Below are 7,723 nucleotides of genomic sequence, written 5' to 3' on the forward strand. Positions count from 1 at the left end.
TTTGTTTTTCTTTTTCAACATTTCCTTGGCAAGCTGGGGTCTTCTGGTTCCATACAAATTTTAGGATTGTTTGTTCCAGTTCTTTGAAAAATGCCATTGATATTTTGATCGGGATGGCACTGAAAGTATAGATTGCTCTGGGAACCATAGACATTATAACAATGTTTATTCTTCTGATCCATGAACATGGAATGTTTTTCCATCTTTTTTGGGTTTTCTTCAATTTCTTTCATAAGTATTCAGTAGTTTCTAGAGTATAGATCCTTTACCTCATTGGTTAAGTTTATTCCAAGTTATCTTATGTTTTTTGGTTTTATTATAAATGGAATAGATTCCCTAATTTCTCTTTCTACACTTACATTGTTAGTGTATAGGAAAGCAACTGATTTCTGTGCATTGATTTTGTATCCTGCCACATTAATGAATTGCTATATGAGTTCTAGTAATTTGGGGATGGAGCCTTTTGGGTTTTCCACATAAAGTATCATGTTATCTGCAAAGAGAGAGAATTTGGCTTCTTATTTGCCAGTTTGAATAGTTTTATTTCTTTTTGTTGTCTGATTGCTGTTGCTAAACATGTTGCTAGACATTGCTGTTCCGTGTTCATGGATCAGAAGAATAAACATTGTTATAATGTCTATGGTTCCCAGAGCAATCTATACTTTCAGTGGCAAGAGTGGGCATCCTTGTCATGTTCTAATCTTAAGGGAAAGCCTCTCAGCTTTTCCCCATCAAGAATGATACTCACTGTAGACTTTCCATAGATGGTTTTTATGACATTGAGGAATGTTCCCTCTATCCCTACACTCTGAAGAGTTTTAGTCAGGAAAGGATGCTGTATTTTGTCAAATATTTTTTTCTGCATCAATTGTGAGTACCATATGGTTCTTGTCTCTTTTCTTATTAATGTGTTCTATCACATTGATTTGCAAATATTGAACCACCCTTATATCCCAGTGATAAATCTCACCTCATTGTGATGGATAATCCTTTAAATATACTGTTGCATTCTATTAACTAAGATCTTGTTGAGAATTCTGGCATCCATATTCATCAGGGATATTGGTCTGTAATTCTCCTTTTTTATAGGGTTTGTACCTGGTTTGGGGATCAAGGTAATGCTGGCCTCATAGAAAGAGTCTGGAAGTTTTCCTTCTGTTTCTATTTTTTTGAAACAGCTTCAGGAGCATAGGTATTATTTCTTCTTTGAATGTTTGGTAGAATTCCCTAGGGAATCCTTCAGGCTCTGGACTCCTGTTTTTTGGAAGGGTTTTGATTACTGCTTCAATTTCATTACTGGTTATTGGTCTATTCAGTTTGTCAATTTCTTCCTGTTTTAGTCTTGGTAGTTTATAGGTTTCCAAGAAGGCATCCATTTCTTCCAGGTTGCTTAATTTATTGGCATATAATTGTTTTCAATATTTTCTAACAATTGTTTCTGTTTCCTTGTTGTTAGTCGTGATCTCTCCCCTTTCATTCATAATTTTATTAATTTGGGTCCTTTCTCTTTTCCTTTGGATAAATCTGGCCAGTGGTTTATCAATCTTATTAATTCTTTCAAAGAACAAGCTTCTAGTTTTGTTGATCTACTCTATTTCTGGGTTTCTAATTCATTGATCTCCACTCTAATTTTAATTATTTCTCTTCTCATGCATGGCTTAGGCTTTAATTTGTTGTTCTTTTTCGGTCCTTTAAGGTGCAAACTTAGTTTGTATATTTGGAATTTTTTTTTTTTTTTTGAGTGACGCTTTGATGGCAATGTATTTCCTCCTTAGGACCACCTCTGCAGTATCCCATAGGTTTTGGACCAATGTATTTTAATTCTCATTGATTTCCATAAATTGTTTAAGTTCTTCTTTGATTTCCTGGTTGACCCAAACATTCTTTTTTTTTTCTTTTTAAATATTGTATTTATTGACAGACAGAGATCACAAGTAGGCAGGGAGGCAGCCAGAGAGAGAGGAGGAAGCAGGCTCCCTGCTGAGCAGAGAGCCTGCCATGAGGCTCAATCCCAGGACTCTAGGATCATGACCTGAGCCAAAGGCAGAGGCTTTAACCCACTGAGCCACCCAGGTGCCCCTGACCCAAACATTCTTAAGTAGGATGGTCTTTAACTTCCAAGTGTTTGAATTTCTTCCAATTTTTTTCTTGCGATTGAGTTCCAGTTTCAGAGTATTGTGGCCTGATAATATGTAGGGAATAATCTCAATCTTTTGGTATCAGCTGAGACCTGATTTGTGACCCAATATGTGGTCTATTCTGGAGAATGTTCCATGTGCATTCAAGAAGGATGAGTATTGTGTTAAGGTAGAACATTCTGCATATAGCTATGGGGCCCATTTGGTCCAGTGTGTCTTTCAAAGCTCCTCTTTGTTGATTTTCTGCTTAGATGATCTGTCTATTGCTGAAAGTGGAGTGTTGAGGTCTTCTACAATTAATGTATTATTACCAATATGTCTATTTTGGTTAATAGTTGGCTTACATAGTTGGCTGCTCCCATATTGGGGGCATAGATATTTACAATTGTTAGATCTTCTTGTTGGATAGACCCTTTAAAAATGATATAGTGTCCTTCTGTATCTCTACCTACAGTCTTTAACTTAAAATCTAATTTGTCTGATATGAGAATTGCTACCCTAGCTTTCCTTTAAGGTCCATTGGCCTGAAAGATGGTTCTCTATCCCTTCACTTTCAGTCTGGATGTATCTTTAGGTTCAAAGTGAATCTCCTGTAGACAGCATATGGATGGGCTCTGTCTTTTTATCTAATTTGCAACCCTGTGCAATTTCATGGGAGCATTTAGGCCATTCACATTGAGAGTGATTATTGAAAGACATGATTTTATTGTCATTATGTTGCCTGTGAAGTCCTTGTTTCTATAGATTGTCTCTGTAAATTTCTGTTCTATATCACTCTTGGGGTCTTTCTCCTTTTCTAGAATCCCCCCCTTAATATTTCTTGCAGGGCTCACTTGGTAGTCATATATTCTTTCAGTTTCTGCCAGTCTTGGAAGCTTCTTGTCTCTCCATCCATTCTGAATGAAAGCCTTGCTGGATAAAGTATCCTTGGTTACATGTCCTTCTCATTTAGTACCCTGAATACATCTTGCCAGCCCTTTCTGGTTTTCCAGGTCTCTGTGGACAGGTCTGATGTTATTCTGATGTTCCTCCCTCTGTACATAAGAAACCTCTTCTGCCTCGCTGCTTTCAAGATTGTTTCCTTGAATCTAAGATTTGTGAATTGTACTATTATATCCCGTGGTGTCAGTATGTTCTTATTGATCATGGGAGGAGTTCTCTCTGCATCTTGGACAAGAATGCTTGTTTCCTTCCCCAAATTATGAAAGTTTTTAGCTAAGATTTGCTCAAATATATCTTCTGGACTTCTCTCTTTCCAACCCCTCAGGGATCCCAGTAATTCGGATATTAGAATGTTCTATTGAGACACTAATCTCTCTCAGTTTGATCCCTTGGGGTTTAATTTGTTTTTCCCATGCTGCCTCACTTTCCTTCTTTTCTATCATCTTATCCTCTAGCTAGCATTCATTCTTCTGCCTTGTTCACCCAGGCAGTGAGAGTATCCAGTTTAGACTACATTTCACTCATAGGATTTTGAAGTTCAGCCTGATTAAATCTCATTCCTGCCCTTAGAGATTCTGTACTGTCATTAATATTTTTCTCAAGCCTAGATATCACCTTCATAATTGTTACTCTGAAACCTATTTCTGACATCTTGGTTATGTCCATATCCATGAGTTCTGTGGCAGAGGCCACAGTCTCTGTTTCTTTCCTTTGTTGGGAGTTCCTCCTCTTAGTCATTCTGTTGTGAGGTGGTTGAGGGAATGTACAGAGTCCAAAGTGTTGACCACAATCCAAGCAAAATACACCTGTTTTATAGGGACCTTAGGGTTGTCAACCTTTTATTCTTCCAGCCTATCTCCAGTGGGAGGGTACTGTGGCACTGTTACTTGGGCAACCCTGTTTGGGCAGAGTTGCCCTGCCCCCTGTTGGGGGGGTAGGCTTATTGAAAACCAGTTTGGGGGGGCTTTTGTTCGCTGGTGGCCTTCCCTGGCAGCTTTCTGAGTCTCTTCTAAGAGTCAAAGCAGATATGACCATATCCAAAACTCTGCCTCAGAACAGAGAAATCTGCTCATCACTGAGCTCTCCAGCCCACATTATCTCCCTTTCTGTCCATGCTGCTAAAATCTGCAGCCTCCTGGGTTGTGTGCCCCACAGCAACACCCCCAGCCCTTGCTCTCAGGTTTATGCATGTCTCTGCCCTTTGTGCTTCTGAAACTGCAAGTTGCCTCCGGGTTGCACATGTGCCCCTGTAGCTCCAGGCTACAATCTGGGGAGCTGTCCTAAAGTTCTTTCCCTGCCATTACCAGTGAGTCTGTGCCCAGTCCCCAGAATGGGAGACTTTTGCCTTCCTGAGCAAGTTCATGAAGTCTCCCTCCCCCTTCTGTTTATCTTCTGATATCTGCCCACAGAATCACGGCTTCCCGCTTCATACCTCAAGAACAACCACCAGAGATAATGTTTGTAGAGATCCAGATCTCTACATCTCATGGTGATTTTGTGGGTGTTCAGAGTGGTCTGGTAGATATCCAGCTCAATTCAGGGAACTGGTTGAAATAGGGTCCTCTACTCCTCTACCATCTTTTTTCTAATATATGTTTTTTAAGTGACTGATAAATGCACAACATGGTGGGGAATGCTGATGTGCAAAAACTTATGTTTTGATCCTCGAAGTCCAACAGCTTGCTTTTCTCCCTAAATCACAGTCAAGGAATGTCTCCAGTCTTTGCCCTTGTGCTTTTTCTTCACTCACCACTATATCTCCAGTGTTTTCTCTTGGTACTGAATTGTCTTGAATATGAGAGAGCAATCTCAAGGACCCAGGCCAGTGGCTGTCCAAGTTCCCAGGATGCAGGTGAGGAAGCCTTGGCCACCTCTGCCAACCACATGACTTCCCTGAGGCCTGGTGCACTGTCCTTGTGACCAGAGGTGGCCCCAGGACTCCTCTGAAGGCAGGGCTGGGCTTGGGGGCAGGTTACGCAGGAGCTGGGCTTGAAGCATTTCCTGGCATTTAGGCTAGCTGGTCCATTATTTTGTTTCTATCCCTCATAATTTCCCCCTAACCAATTTTTGGTCCTTAGATCTTTAAGGTTGTTGGAGGATGAAGGGCCCATCCTCTTGAACTTCTTCAAGCTGACAGGGGTTGTAAAGATATCCCTGTAACTAAAAAGTTGGTCACTATCTGTCCCTACAAATAACTATTATGGAAGGCCATTGCTGTAGAGTGCAGAGTGGACATTGGAGTGAATTTGTTTTGAGTCATGAGGATTATCTGTCAGCTGGGCAAAGGAGTCAGGAAGTCCTTGCAAGTATCTCAACAATAGGAGATAACAAAGTAAAAGAGTCAACATATTAAGATTAAAACTATAATAAAAATAAGAAGTATGACAAAGAAATCCTATAGATAAACTGTAGTCCACCTCCCAACCAGAAATTTAACCAATAATTATGTGTTATGTAGGGCCTTTAAAAGCACCAATTTGGTTATTTATATCAGTAAGTAATCTTGTTATCTTTTTATCATAATCTGGAATGTAGACACAACAGTCCATTTTAATAATAGCACATGTTCTTCCTTGTGCTGCTGTTAAAATATATAATGCCATTCTATTTTGTAGAAAGGCTTTACACATTTGAGTCACTTTAGTGTTTAATAATGTAATGCTATTTGAGTCATTTAAGGCCCCAACTGTGTATTTATCAAGGGCCTCCATATGCCATATGACCTACTGATAGAAGAAAAATCAATGTCAGATAGATGGTCATACCAACATAATATGGATCCTGTCCATCATTATGTTACATGTGGAAGATTAGCTGGACTTATGGTAGTCTTAGTGCCAGAGCCATGCATCCAATTATGACCTATAGTACATGTTTCAATCCAGCCTGGTGGAATCCATGACCACAAATTTGATCCACATTACCACTGTGTTCCATTAGGTGTTAACCATCTGATGTCTGGTTGCCTTGTCCAGTCAGTAGTAAACCAATCAGGTGCCTATAAAATAATGGTATGGTCACAGGCTTCTGCAGGTAGGTATCCCATTTGGTGAGTATCTCTGGGCTATAAATCAAGGATATGTTTTTTCTCTTTCCAACATAAAAAAATCCCTTTGGCTTAGTTGTCCTAGTGTAGGATTAAGCCACATATATCCATTCCATATTTGATATAATCTTTCCTGGGTATATTATAGGAAGGACTACATGGCCAGGGAATTTGTTGTCATCAGCCTATCTGTAGGTTGGCATATTCACTTAAAATTTTGATAGTCCGAGGATAAATAGAAAAAAAGCTTCTTATGTCCTAGAAAGTCTTGTGAAACATTTGCCATAGGCCAGGAAGGAGCATTCCTTTTAGTAACAGAAATATCCCTATATGTGCTGGTATTGGGGTGACTTCATGTTGGGTTTGGTTAAAGGTGGCCACTGTATGCTTGACTAAAGACTCTATTTGTAATTTTACATCAATAAAGGTGGCTCCCAGGACAAATACAGCTAAGGAATAAAACCATTAAGCTTTCTTTATCTGATGTCTAGCCTTAACAATATCCTAATTACAAGAAATTACTCGCAAGTGGGAGATGACGTGTCCTGCCAGATAAGGGCATCCCCAAGTGCATTTTCCCAATCCAATTTTAAGGAAGGTGAGGCCATCCATTATCTCCACATGTTCATAGTTAACCCTATTGCATGGGGTATACACTGACTGTTAAGGAACAATTTTGTTATCCCAGCCACATAGAATTGATCAAGATGACAGCTGGGTTACACAATTGTTGGAGAGTCCATCCCATTGTCCAGTTGCTTAAATAATCATATGCCCATGGGGTACCTTTTATTGATACCCACAGAGATACAAGCAGAATAATCATGTATATATATATATATATATATATATATATATAGGCTATTATGGCAATCTCTCTGAAGTTTATCTCCAGTTGTATAACTTAGGCAAACAACAAATATTTAAAGACAATCAAATCTAGAATCTAATATCCATATAGATGCATTAATTGAAACATAATTTCTCACTCAATTCATCTTTATTTCTAGAGATAGCCAAATCAAGACTAAATTATTTGTAAAATAAGTCCAATTTCAACGAACCTGGCCTAATTATTTATATAAGCTTAGCAAGAATAGTGTTTGATCACTAAAATCACTTAAAATCTGCTTTGCCAGAACTTTTTTTTCATAAAGAATCTCTAGATTGAACTTTTAATAGCCTCTCAAGGTCAGATCCAAGCCAAATATTTGTTGTCAGACTTGCCTGCAAAACCTGTGGATTTTGGTATATTTCTCTTCTTGAAGTCCCCAAAATATCCCAAGGTTTCCTGCACCTGCCATGAAGTAACATTCTTTATTCACCTGGTAAGGCTGGTGAGAACTCTGTAAGCAAGGTATCAGGTCAATATTCTCAAGGGGTTTTATTGGCTCCATAAAGTCAACCTTAATTCCTTAAAACTGTCTGGTCATACCTGAGTCTATGCACATCTCTCTCAAATATGACATTCCAGTCGAAACCTTGGTAATATAAGCAATATTTCCAATGGTGTTACAAGGAGAACAGATTCTCACTGAACTTATGAAAATAATTATAATTCCCATGAAAGAAAGGAATACTCATTGACAGTTTCTGA

This window comes from Mustela putorius, unplaced genomic scaffold (assembly GCF_011764305.1).
Source record: "Mustela putorius furo isolate JIRA1106 unplaced genomic scaffold, ASM1176430v1.1 tig00003846_pilon_pilon_pilon, whole genome shotgun sequence".
Classification (NCBI taxonomy): Eukaryota; Metazoa; Chordata; class Mammalia; order Carnivora; family Mustelidae; genus Mustela; species Mustela putorius.